Below are 18867 nucleotides of genomic sequence, written 5' to 3'. Positions count from 1 at the left end.
TCAATTCTTGATAACCAGCCTTGTTGAAGCTGAAAGCTGATGGTTGCAGCCCCACATCTGTGAGTTTTCCCTGGTTGGGAAAACAATACAGGGGAACCCATGCCTGTTTGTTTTTAAATTATTTATTTACAGAGCAGGAGCTGGCTAATGAACACACTGATCATCCACTCCTGCTCTCTCTGTTATTAGTAGCAGCAGGTGTTGAATGATGGGAGCTGTAGACCCATCCGCAGACACCAGTGACTGGAGGCGAACTTTATACCTCTGATCACAGCTGAGCACTCACCCTGTCTTTTGACAGCATGGGAACTGCGGCTCTCTGACCGGTAGTGATGATTTCACCGCTGAACAGAAGCGCACTGTCATGCGCATGACAGCATGGCAAACAATGGATATTCGGGCCCCACATTCAAGTGAATGGGTTCCGGGTTCGGGTGCGGGTCCAGGTACTGTTCCGGTACACGAACCTGAACTTTTTGTAACTGTTTGGACGAACCCGCTGGACTCGAGCATCCAGGTGCCCCCCCATCTCTAATAACAACCTTTATTTATGATACATAAGAAGACATAAAATAAACATAATAAAAAAAAGTATTAAAACAGTATTGAAAACATGTATTCGTGCTACCCACAAAACAAAACAATGTAATATTATGATTACAAGTGATGTTATTTTGATCTTTTTTCTGGGTGTCATGTGTTAGGCATCAAGTTCCCGCTGCTGCACAGGGGGAATCTCAAGCCATGCCCTCTGCGGTCTCCTATTCTTCCTCAGCCTCAGAGGATCCTGGTCAGCAGAGACATCGGTCCCAGTGTCTAGCTCACGCTAATGCTGTGCATCTGGTTGCTGCTGCCAACCCAGATCCAGCTATAATAAGCAGCATTAGTCATCGGCAAGCATTCGCTCCTGGGACTAAGTCCTGCTTTTGGCCTTCTGAGCATGCTTGTGAGATGACCACTTATTGGTGGTCGGAGGTAACATGCCCTGGTCCTCAAGCTGCTCAGATTGGTTCACTAGTAAAATCCCGGAAGGCTGCGGCTATTAAGGGATCGCGCCGCCTCATGGCCGTGCTCTAGTATATCTGTAAACATGGTGTGTGAGGATGCATGTATGTTAATGGTGCAAGCTCCTAATTATCCCCTTCCTGTTGTGAATTTGGATTCTGGGCTCCCCCGGTGGCCGCTTGTGGAATTGGACTTGTCATCCTCTTTCCTGTTTCACCTGGTTCCATCAGTAGTGGGTGTCGCTATTTAAGCTCATTTCTCTGGTGGTTTCTTGCCGGTCAACAATGTTATCTGATGCCTCTCAGTGCTTGTTCCTGCTTCTGACAACTACTAGATAAGTTGGACTTTTGTCCATGTTTCGTTTTGCCTATTTGTTCCAGTTCACAGCTGAAGTTTTGTTACTGTGTCTGGAAAGCTCTCGTTGATCAGGGATTGCTACTCTGGCGTTATGAGTTAATGCCAGAGTTTAAGGTAATCTCTGGATGGTGTTTTGTTAGTGTTTTTCTGCTGACCATGAAAGTATACTATCTGTCTTCTGCTATCTAGTAAGCGGACCTCAAATTTGCTAAGACTATTTTCCTGCTGCGTTTGTTGTTTCATCTGAACTCACCGTCATTATATGTGGGGGGCTACTGTCTTCTTTGGAATATTTCTCTAGAGGTGAGCCAGGTCTTATATTTCCCTCTGCTAGCTATTTAGGTCTTAGGCCAGAGCTGGGCATCTAGCAATAAATAGGAAATGCTACCTGGCTATTTCTAGTTGCGCGGCAGGCTTAGTTCATGGTCAGTATAGTTCCATCTTCCGAGAGCTTGTCCCTCTATAGGCTTGCTATGATCTCTGCCTGCAGAGATCATGACAGTTTGACCGGCCAATAAAGTGTTAAAGACCCAGGTTGAGAAAGGAGAGTTATAAGAAGTCTGCTGGAATTTTTTTTTTTTTTTTTCCCTCCAGTTTGCCTTGCTGCAGTCTTTTTTCTCTCTCTCCTCCTAATCTCTGTATGGCTCTGTGTGCACCTGACAATAATGGATCTTCAGAGTGTAACTGCGGGTTTGAATAATCTCATCACGAAAGTACAAAATTTACAAGATTTTGTGGTACATGCTCCAGTATCTGAGCCGAGAATTCCTTTGCCGGAGTTCTTCACAGGGAATAGAGCTAGCTTCCAGAATTTCCGAAATAATTGTAAGCTTTATTTGTCCCTGAAGTCTCGTTCAGCTGGAGACCCTGCTCAGCAGGTTAGGATTGTGATTTCCTTGCTCAGGGGTGACCCTCAAGATTGGGCCTTCTCATTGCCAGCAGGGGATCCTGCGTTGCGCGATGTGGATGCGTTTTTTCTGGCCTTGGGCTTGCTTTATGAGGAACCTCATTTGGAACTTCAGGCAGAAAAAACTTTGATGGCACTATCTCAGGGGCAAGACGAAGCTGAGGTTTACTGCCAAAAATTCCGTAAATGGTCTGTGCTTACTCAGTGGAATGAGTGCGCCTTGGCGGCAACTTTCAGAGAAGGTCTCTCTGATGCCGTTAAGGATGTTATGGTGGGGTTCCCTGTGCCTGCAGGTCTGAATGAGTCCATGACAATGGCTATTCAGATTGATAGGCGTCTGCGGGAGCGCAAACCGGTGCACCATCTGGCGGTGTCTATGGAAAAGACGCCAGAAAGTATGCAGTGTGATAGAATTCTGTCCAGGAGCGAGCGACAGAATTTTAGACGGAAGAATGGATTGTGCTTCTATTGTGGGGATTCTACTCATGTTATATCAGCATGCTCTAGGCGTACAAAGAAGCTTGATAAGTCTGTTTCCATTGGCACCATTCAGTCTAAGTTTATTTTGTCTGTAACCCTGATTTGCTCTTTGTCATCCATTGCCACGGACGCCTATGTTGACTCTGGCGCCGCTCTGAGTCTTATGGATTGGTCCTTTGCCAATCGTTGTGGTTTTGATTTAGAGCCTTTGGAGACTCTTATTCCTCTGAAGGGGATTGACTCCACCCCATTGGCTAATAATAAACCACAATACTGGACACAAGTAACCATGTGTATCAATCCGGATCACCAGGAGATTATTCGTTTCCTGGTGCTGTATAATTTACATGATGATTTGGTACTGGGATTGCCATGGTTGCAGTCTCACAATCCAGTCTTGGACTGGAGAGCAATGTCTGTGTTGAGCTGGGGATGTAAGGGTATTCATGGGGACTTACCTTTGGTTTCTATTTCGTCGTCCATTCCCTCTGAAGTCCCTGAGTTCCTCTCTGATTATCAAGACGTCTTTGACGAACCCAAGCTTGGGTCGTTACCTCCGCACCGTGAGTGCGATTGTGCCATAGATTTGATACCGGGTTGCAAATATCCAAAGGGTCGTTTGTTTAATCTGTCTGTGCCGGAACATGCTGCTATGCGGGAATATATAAAGGAGTCTTTGGAAAAGGGACATATTCGTCCATCTTCTTCTCCCTTGGGAGCTGGGTTTTTCTTTGTCTCAAAAAAGGACGGCTCTTTGAGACCATGTATTGATTATCGGCTTCTGAATAAGATCACTGTTAAGTACCAATACCCATTGCCATTGCTTACTGATTTGTTTGCTCGTATAGAGGGTGCTAAGTGGTTCTCTAAAATTGATCTTCGTGGGGCGTATAATTTGGTGCGGATCAGGCAGGGGGATGAGTGGAAGACCGCATTTAATACGCCCGAGGGCCACTTTGAGTATTTGGTCATGCCTTTTGGTCTTTCTAATGCCCCTTCAGTTTTCCAGTCTTTTATGCATGATATTTTCCGCGATTTTCTGGATAAATTTATGATAATATATCTGGATGATATTCTGATTTTTTCTGATGACTGGGACTCTCATGTCCAGCAGGTCAGGAGAGTTTTTCAGGTTCTGCGGTCTAATTCTTTATGTGTGAAGGGGTCTAAGTGCGTTTTTGGGGTCCAGAAAATTTCCTTTTTGGGGTATATTTTTTCTCCCTCTTCCATTGAGATGGATCCCGTCAAGGTGCAAGCTATTTGTGACTGGACTCAGCCCTCCTCTCTTAAGGGTCTTCAGAGATTTTTGGGCTTTGCCAACTTTTACCGCCGATTTATTGCTGGTTTTTCGGATGTCGTTAAACCACTGACTGATTTGACCAGACATGGCGCTGATGTTGCTAATTGGTCCCCTCATGCTGTAGAGGCCTTTCAGGAGCTTAAGCACCGTTTTGCCTCTGCCCCTGTGTTACGTCAGCCTGATGTGAATCTGCCTTTTCAGGTTGAGGTTGACGCTTCGGAGATCGGAGCTGGGGCAGTGTTGTCGCAGAAAGGTTCCGACTGCTCCGTCATTAGGCCTTGTGCCTTCTTTTCTCGCAAATTTTCGCCCGCAGAGCGGAATTATGATGTTGGGAATAGGGAGCTTTTGGCCATGAAGTGGGCGTTTGAGGAGTGGCGCCATTGGCTAGAGGGGGCTAAGCATCAGGTGGTGGTATTGACTGACCACAAAAATTTGATTTATCTTGAGACTGCCAGGCGCCTGAATCCTAGACAGGCGCGCTGGTCTTTATTTTTTTCTCGCTTTAATTTTGTGGTGTCATACCTACCGGGTTCTAAGAATGTTAAGGCAGATGCCCTTTCTAGGAGTTTTGACCCGGACTCTCCTGGTAATGCTGAACCCACAGGTATCCTTAGGGAGGGAGTAATTTTGTCGGCCGTTTCTCCTGATCTGCGGCGGTCCTTGCAAGAGTTTCAGGCGGATAGACCGGATCGTTGTCCGCCTGATAGACTGTTTGTTCCGGATGATTGGACCAGTAGAGTCATCTCTGAGGTACATTCTTCTGCATTGGCAGGTCATCCCGGAATTTTTGGTACCAGGGATTTGGTGGCAAGATCCTTCTGGTGGCCTTCCCTGTCACGAGATGTGCGAGTCTTTGTGCAGTCATGTGACATTTGTGCTCGGGCCAAGTCTTGTAGTTCTCGGGCTAGCGGACTGCTGTTGCCCTTGCCTATTCCTAAGAGGCCTTGGACACACATCTCGATGGATTTTATTTCAGATCTGCCTGTTTCCCAGAAGATGTCTGTCATCTGGGTGGTCTGTGACCGTTTCTCTAAAATGGTCCATTTGGTTCCTCTGCCCAAGTTGCCTTCTTCTTCTGAGTTGGTTCCTCTGTTTTTTCAGAATGTTGTCCGATTGCACGGTATTCCTGAGAATATTGTTTCTGACAGAGGTACCCAATTTGTGTCTAGATTTTGGCGGGCATTCTGTGCTAGGATGGGCATAGATTTGTCTTTTTCATCTGCTTTTCACCCTCAGACTAATGGCCAGACCGAGCGGACTAATCAGACCCTGGAGACATATCTGAGGTGTTTTGTCTCTGCTGACCAGGATGATTGGGTTGCTTTTTTGCCATTGGCAGAGTTCGCCCTCAATAATCGGGCCAGCTCTTCCACCTTGGTGTCCCCGTTTTTCTGTAATTCGGGGTTTCACCCTCGATTTTCCTCCGGTCAGGTGGAATCCTCGGATTGTCCTGGAGTGGATGCGGTGGTGGAGAGATTGCATCACATCTGGGGGCAGGTTATGGACAATTTGAAGTTGTCCCAGGAGAAGACTCAGCGTTTTGCCAACCGTCATCGTCGTGTTGGTTCTCGGCTTTGTGTTGGAGATTTGGTGTGGTTGTCTTCTCGTTTTGTCCCTATGAGGGTCTCTTCTCCTAAGTTTAAACCTCGGTTCATCGGCCCTTATAGAATATTGGAGATTCTTAATCCTGTTTCTTTCCGTTTGGACCTCCCTGCGTCCTTTTCCATTCATAACGTTTTTCATCGGTCGTTATTGCGCAGGTATGAGGTACCTGTTGTACCTTCAGTTGAGCCTCCTGCTCCGGTGTTGGTTGAGGGTGAGTTGGAGTACGTTGTGGAGAAAATTTTGGACTCTCGTGTTTCCAGACGGAGACTCCAGTATCTGGTCAACTGGAAGGGTTACGGCCAGGAGGATAATTCTTGGGTCAATGCATCTGATGTTCATGCTTCTGATCTTGTTCGTGCCTTCCATAGGGCTCATCCTGGTCGCCCTGGTGGATCTGGTGAGGGTTCGGTGCCCCCTCCTTGAGGGGGGGGTACTGTTGTGAATTTGGATTCTGGGCTCCCCCGGTGGCCGCTTGTGGAATTGGACTTGTCATCCTCTTTCCTGTTTCACCTGGTTCCATCAGTAGTGGGTGTCGCTATTTAAGCTCATTTCTCTGGTGGTTTCTTGCCGGTCAACAATGTTATCTGATGCCTCTCAGTGCTTGTTCCTGCTTCTGACAACTACTAGATAAGTTGGACTTTTGTCCATGTTTCGTTTTGCCTATTTGTTCCAGTTCACAGCTGAAGTTTTGTTACTGTGTCTGGAAAGCTCTCGTTGATCAGGGATTGCTACTCTGGCGTTATGAGTTAATGCCAGAGTTTAAGGTAATCTCTGGATGGTGTTTTGTTAGTGTTTTTCTGCTGACCATGAAAGTATACTATCTGTCTTCTGCTATCTAGTAAGCGGACCTCAAATTTGCTAAGACTATTTTCCTGCTGCGTTTGTTGTTTCATCTGAACTCACCGTCATTATATGTGGGGGGCTACTGTCTTCTTTGGAATATTTCTCTAGAGGTGAGCCAGGTCTTATATTTCCCTCTGCTAGCTATTTAGGTCTTAGGCCAGAGCTGGGCATCTAGCAATAAATAGGAAATGCTACCTGGCTATTTCTAGTTGCGCGGCAGGCTTAGTTCATGGTCAGTATAGTTCCATCTTCCGAGAGCTTGTCCCTCTATAGGCTTGCTATGATCTCTGCCTGCAGAGATCATGACACCTTCCCTCATGTTATGTCTGAGTCTGGGAGATTGGAACAAAAATCCAGTGCCAGGTAGCATTGCAGCACAGAGCACGATAACCAGCATCTATTAGTGGCATTCGCCAGTGTGCCGCCGTGCACAATCAGTGCGCTTAATTACCTAGTCAGGGTGGTTAGTGGCGTTCACCAGTGCGATGCTGCACACACTCTGTGTGCTAAATCAATTAGACAGGTGTAGTCCAGGCATCGCAGGTATGATGCCGTGCGCTTAGTGGGTCTAGAGAGACTCTTACCCCACGTCCTTGGGGCTGAGTCTTGTGACCGAACACTAATGCTGTTTCAGCTGTGCCCTGTGAGAGCTAACAGGGTACGATATCTGGGCTCTGTGGTTCTGCTGCTCTATCAAGTAACAGAGCTCATCGCAAGTACACACTGGGTGATGCTTAAACCACGTGTGTCCAGTGCGATACCGCCACTTTGTGTCTGCCGTTGCCGAGCAGCAGTTTATATCTCTGCATGGTGGACCCAGTGCTGCGAATGCACCTTATTATTATCCTTATATTTATTTGGTGCGTTCTGCCAGCCCTAACATTATACTAGCAACAGGGTCTGGCTAGTAATGGCGAACGAGCAGCAACTACAGCGGTACATCCAGCAACTGGAGGGCAGGTTGGCCGCTCTTGAGCGTACAACCTAAGCTGTGGATGTGACTGCAGTAGCCATTCAGGCAACTAGTGAAGCTGCAGCCCATATGGCCACTGCCACCTCTGTTCTGACCTTATCCCGCCTCCCAATGCCTGAAAGGTACTCAGGCTATAGCAAGTCGTGTAAGGGATTCGTGAACCAGTGTGCGATACACCTTGAGCTTTCCCCTCAGAGCGAGCTAGTGGGAGTTATTATTTCCCTTCTGTCTGACAGAGCGTTGGAGTGGGCTACGCAGCTATGGAAGCGTGACGATCATGTGGTGCAGAGTGTTCCTCGGTTTTTGAGCACTCTGAAGCAGGTCTTCACCCATGATACTGCGCTCCAACTGCTGGCATTGACACAGGGCTCATTCATGGTCAGTCACTTTGCCGTCCACTTCCGGACTTTAGCATCTGAGCTGGAGTGGCCAGATAAAGTCCTCATTCCTGTATTTTGGAGGGGGCTAGCTGACCATGTGAAGGATGCTCTGGCCACTAGGGAGTTTCCGGCCACACTGGAGGAGCTAATATCAGTCTCTACTCGCCTCAACCTTTGTTTCTCCGAGTGGAGGTTAGAGCGAGCCCAGTGTCGGCAGAGGTTCGGCTGGCTCCTATCTTCACCAGTCCTCTGGAACCTCCGAATCAGGCATCTGAACTGCAAGTGACCATGGAGGTCTCTCGAGCGGGATCTAAGTCCCGAGTCGCTCAATTACCCATGGTCTGTCATGTCTGCTGGCAGTCAGGACATTTTGCCAGCAAATGTCCCCAGCGGTCGGGAAAACGACCGCTTCTAATGGCCATGGGAGGAGGCTCACTAGACACAGCGGTGTTTTCCTGCAAATTGTCCTTCAAGGGGACACTTACAATAGACCCATCCACTCACGTGGTAGAGGTTTGTGTGGATTCCAGGGCAGAGGGCAATTTCATGTCTTCGGCCTTCGCCCAATGGCACACAATACCTCTGGTGATGCTCACTAAGCCAGTGACCGTATGAGTGGTGAATGGGTCGACACTGCCCACACAGATCACACATCAGACCATCCCACTCACTCTCACCATGTCTCCAGCCCATCAGGAGATAATCTCCCTATTAGTCATACCTGAGGGGATTGATGAGGTATTAGGGGTACTTTGGGTATGACACCATTCTCCTCATATTGAGTGGTCCTATGGAAGAATATTGGGATGGAGTGAGTCTTGTGAGGGTAGATGTCAGATGGAGTGCGTTCAGGTGGCTTCTACAGCAGTGCACGCATATCTATCCTCTCTCCCCGAACACTATTGGGCATATGCAGACGTATTCTCCAAGAGAGCTGCGGAGACCCTTGTCTTAAAGGGAAGGTGCCGCAATTTTGTTTTTGTATTAAAAATGATTGTTTATATAAACAATTATTTTTAATACAAAATTATTTTTTTTAACTTTAATATCTTTTTTATTATTAATTATTTTTGCAGCCACTGGGTGCCGCCATTTTGTTTTGCAGGAGTGTAAGTGTAGCTGCACGACACTTACACTCTGCAAATACGGCAGCCCTGGGCATAGGAGGCTGCGGTCGGGAGTTGACCTCATACCTATCATTGTGCTGCTCCCTGCTGTGATCTGGCCACGCCCCTTGGGCTGTCTCCACATCACAGCAGAGGCAGGAGGTTGGTGCCATCTTTCTTCAGCCCACTGTGTGAGCTCCATTGTGACTTGAGAGCCGTGCTGTTGGAGGGGCAGCTCCAGCTGTCTCCCCTTTTACACTGTCAGCAGTCGGCCGTTCCCTGTCCTCTGCTATGCTGCCTGGTGTGTGGCTGTGACCTCAAGAATCGCTAGAGAGGATGAAGTGCTGCGGTCTGATGTCCTCAGCAGCTGCAGAGGTACTGTAACAGAGGGGGGATGGGGGAGGCTCTCTGTGCTGCTCCGACCCTGCCTCTCACTGCAGCTCCTCACAGGACATCAGACCGTGTATCTATCACTATACTGTGCTGAGCCGTGTATCTAATCCTATCCTGTATGATACTGTTTGCTGTGCCGTGTACCTAATCCTATCCTGTGTGATACTATGCTGAGCTGTGTATCTAATCCTATCCTGTATGATACTGTCTGATGTGCCGTGTACCTAATCCTATCCTGTGTGATACTATGCTGAGCTGTGTAGCTAATCCTATACTGTGTGATACTGTCTGCTGAGCCATGTATCTAATCCTATACTGTGTGATACTGTCTGCTGAGCCATGCATCTAATCCTATACTGTGTGATACTATGCTGAGCTGTGTATCTAATCCTATCCTGTGTGATACTGTGCTGAGCCGTGTATCTAATACTCTCCTGTGTGATACTGTCGATGAGCCATGTATCTAATCCTATTCTGTATTATACTGTCTTCTGTGCTGTGTATCTACACTGTGTTCCAAATTATTATGCAAATTGGATTTAAGTGTCATAAAGATTTAATTGTTTTGTTTTTCAAATAAACTCGTGGATGGTATTGTGTCTCAGGGCTCAATGGATCACTGAAATCAATCTTAAACACATGTGATAATTGGTTTTCCAGGTGATTCTAATTAAAGGAAAACTACTTAAAAATGATGTTCCACATTATTAAGCAGGTCACAGTTTTCAATTAACATGGGAAAGAAAAATGATCTCTCTGCTGCTGAAAAGCATCAAATAGTGCAATGCCTTGGTGAAGGGATGAAAACATTAGAAATTTTCCAAAAACATAAGCGTGATCATCGTACTGTTAAAAGATTTGTGGCTGTATCTGAGCACAAATGTGTTTGTGCTGATAAAGGCATAATGAGGAAGATTTCTGCCAGGCAAGTTCATCGGATTAAGAGAGCAGCTGCTAACAAGCCATTACAAAGCAGCAAACAGATATTTCAAGCCGCTGGTGCCTCTGGAGTCCCTCGAACCTCAAGGTGTATGCTCCTTCAAAGGCTTGCTGTGGTGCATAAACCTACTTTTCGGCCACCCTTAAACAGTGTTCACAAGCAGAAATGATTGTATTGGGCCCACACATACATGAAGACTAATTTCCAAACAGTCTTGTTTACTGATAAGTGTTGAGCAACCCTGGATGGTCCAGATGGATGGAGTAGTGGATGGTTGGTGGATGGCCACCATGTCCCAACAAGGCTGCAGCGTCAGCGAGGAGGTGGAGGAGTCATGTTTTGGGCCGGAATCATGGGAAACAGCTGGCAAGGCCCTTTAAGGTTCCTGAAGGTGTGAAAATGACCTCTGCAAAGTATATAGAGTTTCTTACTGACAACTTTCTTCTATGGTCTAAAAAGCAGAAACGTGCCTTCAGAAGCAAAATCATCTTCATGCTGACAATGTCCCATCTCATGCTGCAAAGAATACCTCTGAGTCATTGGCTGCTAAGGGCATAAAAGGAGATAAACTCATGGTGTGGCCACCATCTTCCCCTGACCTCAACCCTATAGAGAACCTTTAGAGGATCATCAAGCAAAAGATCTAGGAGGGTGGGAGGCAGTTCACATCCAAACAGCAGCTCTGGGAGGCTATTCCAACTTCATGCAAAGAAATACAAGCAAAAACTCTCCAAAAACTCACAAGTTCAATGGATGCAAGAATTGTGAAGGTGACATCAAAGAAGGGTCCTATGTTAACATGTAACTTGGCCTGTTGGGATGTTTTGGCGTTAAATAGCTTTTTTGTTCAGTGAATGTGACCTCCTAATGCTGCAAATTCCACAAATGAGCATTTTCAGTTCTTTAAAACATATCAAATGTTTAGAAATTCAACTGTGCATAATAATTTGGAACAGTGCATTTTGAGTTTTTATTCATTTTGGAAATTATACTGTTTTAATTGGAAGGTTTCTTCAATAAAATTCGGGTGATGACTTTTATTAGACTGACTGTCATTTGCACCGACCATTTAGGAAAATCGGATAAAAATGTAATTTGCATAATAATTTGGAACATAGTGTAATCCTATACTGTGTGATACTGTCTGCTGAGCCATGTATCTAATTCTATCCTGTGTGATACTATGGTGAGCCGTGTATCTAATCCTATCCTGTGTGATACTGTCTGCTGCGCCGTGTATCTAATCCTATCCTGTGTGATACTATGCTGAGCCGTGTATCTAATCCTATCCTGTATGATACTGTCTGCTGCGCCGTGTATCTAATCCTATACTGTGTGATACTATGCTAAGCCGTGTATATTATCCTATACTGTGTGAAACTGTATGCTGACCTGTGTATCTAGTCCTATACTGTGCTGACCTGTTTATCTAATCCTCCTGTGGAATACTGACTGCTGAGCCATGTATCTAATCATATCCTGTGTGGTACTGTCTGCTGAGCATCTAATCCTGTCCTGTGTGATACTGTCTGGTGAACCGTGTATCTAATCCTCTCCTATGCACTCCTCTCCCCCCTGCATGTCTTTCCCCATTGCAGACACAACTCAATGCGTGCGATAACAGGAGCTGCAGGGGTCATGCTGTATTATGGCATTATGTGAGATCTATATGACGGTATTATGTGATCTGTATGGTGGTATTATGCTTGATCAGTATTGTGAGAATTATATGGTGGTATTGTGTGTGATCTATGTGGCGGCATTGTGAGAAGTATGTGGCGGTATTGTGTGTGATCTATATGGCGGTATTATGTGAGATCTATGTGGCGGCATTGTGAGAAGTATGTGGCGGTATTATGTGAGAAGTATGCGGCGGCATTGTGTGATCTATATGGCGGTATTATGTGAGAACACTATGGCAGTATTATGTGTGATCTATATGGCGGTATGTGAGAACACTGGCGGTATTATGTGTGATCTATATGGTGGTATTATGTGAGAACTGTATGACAGTATTGTGTGATCTATTTGATAGTATTGTGTGTGATCTATATGGCGGTATTATGTGAGAACACTATGGCAGTATTATCTTCAGAAAGCGGACCCATTCTATGGTGGTTCTGGCTGAGCACCTGCACGCGGGTCTGGGGTAATAGAGTGGGCAGCATGACCTCCAGTTAGGTGCAGTCAGGGGAGGGCTGGTGAGGCAGCTGAAGAGAGGGGTCTCATTTTTATCGCTACTATATGGCTACATTTCCTTCCCAGCATCACCCCGACTGCGCCTGTCGCCTCGCTTTCACACATCGCCAGGACAGGATGGAGAAGACAGGATCTGAGGACGGGAATGGGGTCTGCATGCAAAGTCTGGATCAGAACAGGCCATCAATCCGCAGAAATGTTTCCTGGATTTCTGTGGAGCAGACGGTCCATCCATGTGTATAAAAGACAGCGCTCTATGTACAATCCCTGGCTGCTCCGCGCACCGAACAGGGTGCCCCCATAGACCAGCACACTGCTCTCCTGAAATACTCTGTGCTGCTGTCACCCTGCTCCCTCCACCATATATCGCCCAGAATCCTTGCTGCCTGCCATCCTCGGTGACTGTCTACTTGTCAGTATAAGGCTACTTTCACACTAGCATCGGGCACTGCACGTCGCAATGCGTCGTTGCGGAGAAAAAACGCATCCTGCAAAGTTGACTGCAGAATGCGTTTTTTCTCCATAGACTTTTGTTAGCGACGTATTGCGATGCAGTGCCACACGTCGCAACCGTCGTGCGACGGTTGCGTCATGTTTTGGCGGACCGCCGCCACAAAAAAACGTTACATGTAACATTTTTTGTGCTTCGAGACCACCATTTTCGACCGCGCATGCGTGGCCGAAACTCCGCCCCCTCCTCCCCGGACCTTGCAATGGGGCAGCGGAAGCGTCCTAGGACTGCTTCCACTGCCCACGTTGGGCATTTTTTTCACAGTATGCATCGGTACGTCGGGCCGACGCAGCGCGACGGCCCCGTACCAACGCTAATGTGAACGCAGCCTAAGGCTGCCGTCACACTAGCAGTATTTGGTCAGTATTTTACCTCAGTATTTGTAAGCCAAAACCAGGAGTGGGTGATAAATGCAGAAATGGTGCATATGTTTCTGTTATACTTTTCCTCTAATTGTTCCACTCCTGATTTTGGCTTACAAATACTGATGTAAAATACTGACCAAATACTGCTAGTGTGACGGCAGCCTTACTCTGCAGTCACTAACAAAATGGCTGCTCACTGGGTTCCTGAATATCATCCTCTCTTATCCCTTAGCAATCATCCAGAAGGGGAGGAGAGGAGACATCACATGTCAGCAGACTCCGCCCATAATTACTGCAGTGCAGTAATGTGAGCTAGTTGTACACTAGGTTTTTCTGAAATTTCAGCAGCTGCTCCCCCTAGTGTTTAAAAGTGGAAATTCCAAAACTTTTCAAATTATTTTTCATATTTTACTAAATTATAAACAAATGATAATATTTTTTAAGAAAATGTAAACATTAATTCTTTACATTTTTATAATTGCTGTAAAAAAAAATTTTGGGATGGCATCTTCCCTTTAAGTCTAGGGTGATTCATTTTCCAGAGGATCAAACCAATAAGCTGAAAAGAAGTCTGCTCAATATCAATATTAACACATTAATTATAATGTTTATATTAAATTAAGAATAATTTTATCACACTTAATATGGAGTACAATTAAGTCTATTTACTTGCTGCTGCTGCTAATACATGTTACAATAGGGTTAATTTTAACATGTATTCTTATCATTAGAAGCCATTCAAAAACAAATAATTTACTGCTTTTTATAAAGTTTAAAAATCATAATGCACTTGTTATTCAGTACTTGTACTTCAACAGCTCCAGCCAGACAGAATTATGCTCACCCAGACTCCTAAAGAGTATGATGTCCACATAGCCCTCCCACTCACAGTATGATAACCTGACAGCTGCCCAACATATTATGATACCCCACAGCTTCCCAACACTGTTTGATGGCCCCCACACACAGTATGATGGCTCCCCATAGACACCATATTGGATCCTGCAGGCACCACAAGCAGTGTGATGGACCTCACAGCCCCCCAATATACGGTATATTTCTAACAGCCCCCCACACAGTATGATGTTCCTCACAGACCCACCACACATCATGATGATCCTCACAGCTTGACACATGCAATATGATAGTCCTCACAGTGCCCCCAAATGGTATGAGGGTTCTTACAGCCCCCTTATTTATGGTATGGGGTTCCTCACAGCCCCACACATGATATCAGGGTCCTGATAACCCTTCACACATGTTATGATGGATGTGACATCCCCTTACACATGGCATGATGGACCTCACAGTTCCTCACACATGGTATGATGTTCTTACAGCCCCCCACATATGGTGCATCCTCACAGTGCCCAACACACAGTATGATAGTCCTCACAGGCCCCCTATGCACAGTATGATCACCTCAAAGTCCACCACATACAGCCTTTTACACACAGAACCTCACACAGTATGATGGCCGCCACAGCTCCCCACACATAATATCTTGCTCATAGTGCACTAGAAATGGTATGATGATCATACCTGTATACATGGTATGAGAGAACTCACAGACCCCCACCTACGGTATGATGATTCTCAAAGCTCCATCATATAGAGCAGTGTTCCCCAAGTCCGGTCCTCAAGAGCCACCAACAGGTCATGTTTTCAGGATTTCCTTAGTATTGCACAGGTGATAATTGCATCACCTGACAGGCAAGCATTCAATGACCTGTGCAATACTAAGGAAATCCTCAAAACATGACCTGTTGATGGCTCTTGAGGACCGGACTTGGGGAACACTGATATAGAGTATGATTACCCCACAGCCCCCCCCACAGTACAATGGCCACCATAGCTCCCTTAAATGTCATAATGCTCCCACACATGCACCCCACAAGTGACTGACACCTCACAGTGCTCTGTTTCTGTCATTAATATGTACTCGGATGTTCCACACACCAGATGGGATGTAGTGACATCATCGAGTCTGTTTTATGAGTCTTTCAGGCTCAATGGTGAAAGAATATGTTTATGGCTACCTCCTCCACCATTATATTGAACAATATCTACATCCCAAGGAGGCAGATAGCAGTAATATCAGGATGCTTTCTGTGTGCCCATATAGAAAAATAAAAAGGAATAATATTTTCTATTAAAGGGAAGTGTCACCAGATTTGACCGATGCGAGTTATGGCCACCACCTTCCAGGGATTATAGACAGCATCCTGTAATGCTGTATATAAACCCCCAACCCAACCTGGAAAAGAAGAAAAATAACTTTTATTATACTCACCTGTGGGGCGGTTTGGTCTGAGGGTTATCTCTCTTCTTGGTCCGGCGCCCCCCATCTTCATGCAATGTCATCCTCAATCTTGGTTTGTGTGGATAACATGTCCCTGCATCATCCATACAGTCTGCTCAACATTGCTCTCCTGCTCAGGCGTACTTCTCTGCCATGTTGAGGGCATAGCAAAATCCTGCAGTGCGCAGGCGCTGGGCCTCTCTGGCCTTTCCCAGGACCTGCGCACTGCAGTACTTTGCTATGCCCTCAACAGGGCTGATAAAAATGCCTGCGCAGGAGCATGATGCCGAGATGACTGAGTGGATGATGCAGAGACACGTCATCCACATGAACCAAGAAGGAGGGTGGCATCACAAGAAGATGGGAGGTGCCGGACCAAGAAGAGTGACACCCCTTGGATCGGATCGCCCTGCAGTTGAGTATAATAAAACTTATTTTTCCTCTCTTCTAGGCCAGATTGGGGGCTTTTATACAGCATTATAGAATTCTGTATATGAGCCCCGGAAGGTGCAGGCCGTAATTTGTATCTGCCAAACTTGGTGACAGGTGCACTTAAAGCATATTTTCCAAACAATATCATGTATTCTAAATGAAGGTAAAGGCAGATTAGTATGAGCATTAGCATGACCACCCATATAGCAGAGATGGTGACCCTGTCTAGTGCATATCATACCAATTACCCATTATTTAGGATAAAGCAAAGATTCCTAGCTAATTCCATAAAGATTTTTGTTAAGGAATTTTGTTAAGGTGTAGCATTGATGGCCAATTAAATCTTTGTAGTCAAAAAGTGAGCCAGCCAGAAATAGACGACCTCCTAGGTCAGCCATTGTGAAATGTACTTGAAAGAACATTTGCTGGTGAATCAGTTTCACAACTTTTACAGTCTTTAAAGAAAAGAAAAGTGGAGAATAAGAAATAAAACACATCTTTTGCAATAAAACAGTTATTTAATTTAGAGCCCATGATTTTCTGAAATGAGAAATCTCTTGACATTAATGGAAATGGAAAAATGTAACCTGAATGGCAACTATATCTAATGAGGTGAAAGGATAATTTTTATTTAGTATAATTACAAAGAAAGAGTGGCAATTAAAGGGCTACCTGCCAAAGTTACTATATGGCATCATCAATTAACCTGAAATGCTTCATCATTACAGAATTATACATACACGTATTGCCTGCTGGATAAAAAAGTAGCGCATATAAGGTAATCTTTGCTTATAAACTGGTATGGTCTCACATTTTCCTCTTTTTGTAGAACACTCATTTAGTAGTCTATTGTACTCCCTTAGATGTACAGATGTACTTTATTCAGCCTTAGAAGTTCAATCCAAATTTGATTTTAATGACCAAATACCTTTTTTTGTTTTTTCAAGAGTCATAATTTTGGTATTTTGTCATTGACCTAGCTGTATATTTTTTTGCAGGAGGAATTGTATTTATCAGTGAAAAAAATCATATTATTTTAGTATCGCCATATTCTAAGAGAGATATCTTTAACATTTGGCCATTAACAAAGCTGTGTGAGGGTTAATTTTGTGTGACAAGATGGAGTTTTCAGTTTTACCATTTTCTGGTACATACAAATGTTTGATCATTTTTTGTGAGGTGGAATGAACAGAAAACTGCAATTCAGGATATTTTTTAAACCCTTGTCATTGTTCAATATAATTGACGTTAACTGTACTATGAGTCGATACAAAAATGACAGTATCACGTTTATATAGATTTGTTACTACTATTACTATTTTGTCTCTATATTTTGAGACACATATATTTCGTTTCCAGAAACAAAGCTGTGTGTAGGCATTTATTTATTACAGGGCAAACTAGATTTTGCTGAAGTTATTTCTGGGTATTTTTCATTGGTACTACTTTTTGGTAATACTTTTGAGATCACCTTTTGTTCATTTTTTGTACGAGTGATGAACAAACAGCAATTCTTCAATTCTGGCATTATTTTTGTATTTCTAATGCAGTGTTCAAAATGCAGGATAAATGATCATATAGTTTATAGTATGGGTAAATACAATTACAGTTATACTCAAATAAATATTTTTCATCATATTGATCAGAAATGAAGGACCATATATTACTTAATTTTATATAATTACACTATATTCACAAGTTTCATTTTTGCTTTTTTTTCTACAGGAAAACCTGCTCTCTTGCTTACAAAAAGCAGGGTTTGCTTCAATTTTTTCTGTGTTTTTGCTGCATTTTTCAGGATCCCAAAGTTCAGCTTTGCTTCCACCACAGATTCATGACAAGAGGTTGCCAATGGAAGACATATGTGAAACCATAAAACTATTTTACCTAAGATATGGGCAGAGCATTGAGTTTGTAGGGCACTTTTCACTTTCACACCTTGGTCGGCCAATGTTTACTTTGTACATATCACTAATTTAATTAAACTGTGCTAATCCTATTAAATTGCACAAATCCTAAACTGCCATTCTGAACTGCCACCAACATCAAGATATTATGGTTTAAACTTGTGAAAAGGCACAAAAATAAATGGGTTTCACATACTGCTGTACATGCTTTTTTACCTAAAAACTCAGCAAACCCTGATGCCTGCATTTTTTACTGCTTTATTGCACTTACCCATTGCTTTTTATGGGTGCAAAATGCTGAAAAATGCTGAAAGGAGTGACATGCTGCATTTTGCAAAAACCAAGGTACTGCACAAAATACTGAGTACAAAGAAACCAAGCTGTGTGCATTAGATTTCTAAAATTTCATAGACTTTGCTGGTGTGGTAAAACGCAGCTGAAAATTTGCATGAAAAAAAGCTGAGAAAATGGCACATGTGAACATAGCCTAAATGTATCCTAGCTAGAAAGTCTTCATAGAAAGTATGTATTGATAACATTTATAGCATATCCTTTGATAACAGATGCATTGAATCAAGTTTTCAGCAATAAAATCTTCAAAATAAACAAGAAATATCCAGTGTAATATATTAAGGAGCTGTGTTCCACTGCTATAAAAATGCATTCATGGTAGACTTGATTTGCCACAATGAAAAAATCAAAGTACTTAATATTTTGGAGAACTTATAGAGATGGAAAGAAAGATTTGCTAGGCTTTAAGAGGTTGGGACTGTAATTTGTGGATCTTAGTACCTAGAGACAGGTTCAGACCACTCCTGCCGGTTATTCTGTGGCTTCTGGTGATTAGAGATTAGCGAATTTG

Source organism: Ranitomeya variabilis, chromosome 5 (genome assembly GCF_051348905.1).
Source record: "Ranitomeya variabilis isolate aRanVar5 chromosome 5, aRanVar5.hap1, whole genome shotgun sequence".
NCBI classification, from domain to species: Eukaryota; Metazoa; Chordata; class Amphibia; order Anura; family Dendrobatidae; genus Ranitomeya; species Ranitomeya variabilis.
The sequence above is the reverse complement of the archived record's forward strand: the minus strand, read 5'-3'. Positions refer to the sequence as shown.